The sequence below is a fragment of the Mustela nigripes genome, chromosome 1 (genome assembly GCF_022355385.1).
Source record: "Mustela nigripes isolate SB6536 chromosome 1, MUSNIG.SB6536, whole genome shotgun sequence".
In the NCBI taxonomy this organism is placed as follows: domain Eukaryota; kingdom Metazoa; phylum Chordata; class Mammalia; order Carnivora; family Mustelidae; genus Mustela; species Mustela nigripes.
The window spans coordinates 143,999,191-144,002,183 of NC_081557.1; positions in this window are offsets into that span (position 1 = coordinate 143,999,191).

Consider the following 2,993-nt stretch of genomic DNA (forward strand, 5'->3'; position numbering starts at 1 on the left):
GTCAGAAACAATGTAAGTTATAAGACAGCTTGGAAAATTATGTTCAATCTACCAAATACAAGTAACACCTAGAACTTAAACTCATAAAAAAGATACTTCTAAAAGGAATGTGAAATAAAGATGCTTTGAACATAGAAAAGGTGAAATAATTCATCACCAGTAGACCTTTACTACAATAAACATTAAAAGAAGCTCTGCAAAAAGAAGAAAGCAATGCAAGATAGGAATCTGTATCTATTCAAAAAAGCAAAAAGCAAAAAGGACAGGAAATGATCACTAATGGGCAAATATAACTTTTTTCTAATTATCAAAATATCTTTAAAACACATAACATAGTGCTTGTAACATGTACAGAACGAAAACGTATTTCAACAAATAACACAAGGACTAGAAAAAAGAAAAAGAAATAGTATAAATAAGGTTTTTATTCTATACATGAAAAACTATATTATCACTTGAAGGGTGGACTATGATAAATTACAAATGGGTACTCTAAACCTTAAAGCCATCACTAAAGGAACACAACCAAGAATTGTATCTCAGAAGTTAAAAAGGAAATTCTGTTTTATAATTTCTCTATTAAGGCAGTAGATTTAAATCCACCATATCAATAAATCTATAAAATGTCTGATGATCTCAAGTAAAAGGTAGAAAATATCAAATTAGCTAAAAAATCAAGACCCAAATAAATGCTGCCTACAACTGACCACTTAAAATATAATGGCACAAATAAATAAAAAATAAATATGGAAAAGACATGCATGTTTATACTAGGCAAAGAAAATTGGAGTGGGTATATTAATATCAGACATGATAGATATCAGGGCAAAAAATGTTACCAAGAACAAAGAGGGTCAGTTCATCAAGAAACATACTGACCATAAGTGCTTATATACTCACTAACAGAAATCAAAAGATACGAGACAACTTATAAACCCATAAAAAAAACTAGAAAAATTCACAATGATAGTGATTTGAGCACCTCCCTCTTACTGACAGAACAACTAAATGGACAATCACTGCAAATATAGACAATCACAACCCACTTAGCCTTGTTGATGTTTATAGATTACTCATTAACTGATGAATATATATATATATATATATATATATATATATATATATATATATTTTGTGAGTGCACCAGAAACATTTGCCATGATAGACCAAATACTGGGGCTTAAAACAAATCTCAGTCCATTTAGAAGTATTCAAGTCACACGAAATAGGAATTCAGATCACAAAGAAATTGAATTTGAAATCTGTTACAAAAAGGCAGAATAGCTCCCACATATTTGGAAATGAACACACTTCTAAATAACCAGTGGGCCAAGAAAAAGAATTAAAGGGGGAATTAGAAATTATTTTAATTGAATAAACACCAAAACAGAATATGTCAAAATTTGTGGGATCGAGTTAAAGTGGTACTTAGAAGGAAATTTGTAGCACAAAATATCTCTATTACACAGAGGAGAGATCTAAAATTAATGATTTCAGATTCCTACTAAAGAAACCAAAAGGAGAGCAAATGAAGCCAAAGGTAGCAGAAGAAAAGAAATAAAGGTTAGAGCAGTAGTCAAATAAATAAAATAATAATAATAATATCAACTACCAGTAAAATTAAAAACTAGGATGTTTTGTTTTGTTTTTAGAAAATCAATAAACTTGAAAGACTTCTAGGCAGACGGATGGGGATAAAAGGGAGGAGACAAACTACTAACCCACCAACATCAGGAAGGAGAAAGATATTAACCCGAGAGATTTTCCAGATATTAAATATTTAATAAAAGAATATCCTTATGCTAATAAATTTGACACTTTAGATGAAATAGATACATTCCCTGAAAGATTCAAATGACCAAAATCTATTTAATAAGTAATAGTTAAACTGAACAGCCCTTTATATATCAAATAAATTGAATCTACAGTTCAAAAACTTCTGACAAAGAAAACTCTACATACTTTTGGCTTCACTGGTGAATTCTATCAAGGATTTTAGAAAAAAATTATTATCTATTGTATATCAATTCCTTAAAAATATCTGGGGAAGTAAGACCAGTACCCAAGTTATTTTCTGAGGTCAGCATTATTCTGATACAAAAATAAGAGATATTTCAAAAATTAGAAATTACAGAAGCAATATTCCTCATGAACACAAATGCAAAACATTTTGAAAAAAAATTGACAAAACAAATCCCATGATACATAAATGTAACACAGAAAAAATTTTTTAAATAAAAATAAAAATAAATTCCATTAAAATAATAATGTACTATGAGGAAGCAAGATTTATTCTAGTAACATCAAAATGAATCAATATAATTCTTATGAGCTGACAAATTTTACACACACACACACACATATTCCTCTCAACAAATGCAGAAAAAAATTACAAAAACCAACTTCCAGGGGCACCTGGATGGCTCAGTGGTTTAAAGCCTCTGCCTTCGGCTCAGGTCATGATTCCAGGGTTCTGGGATCAAGCCCCGCATTGGGCTCTCTGCTCAGCAGGGAGCCTGCTTCCCCATCTCTCTCTGCCTGCCTCTCTGCCTACTTGGGATTTCCATCTGTCAAATAAATGAATAAAATCTTAAAAAAAAAAATCCAATCCAGGAAGAAATAACAACAACAACAACAACAAAACCCTCTTAGCTAAGTAGGAATAGAAGGGAATGTCCTTAAACTCAGATATGCTAACTCCAAAATTCATTGGTAAATCCTTTACCACCTCAGCTATGAAGCAGGGTCTAGGTTCTGTCAAGGATTGCATTTATACATTCATCAGAAATACAAAAACAGTCTCAAGCTCATCACTCTATTTTCAAAATACCTGGGAATCTGTTAGCATTCTCTCCAATCTATACATTCTATGCAGTAGTGGCACAAAACTCTCCCAAAAGAAGTATGTAAAATGGTATATTCCTGTTAGAGCTTTCAGTTTGCTGCCTTTTATCTCTTTTTAGTAAATTTTACTGTGTTTCTCTTATGTACCA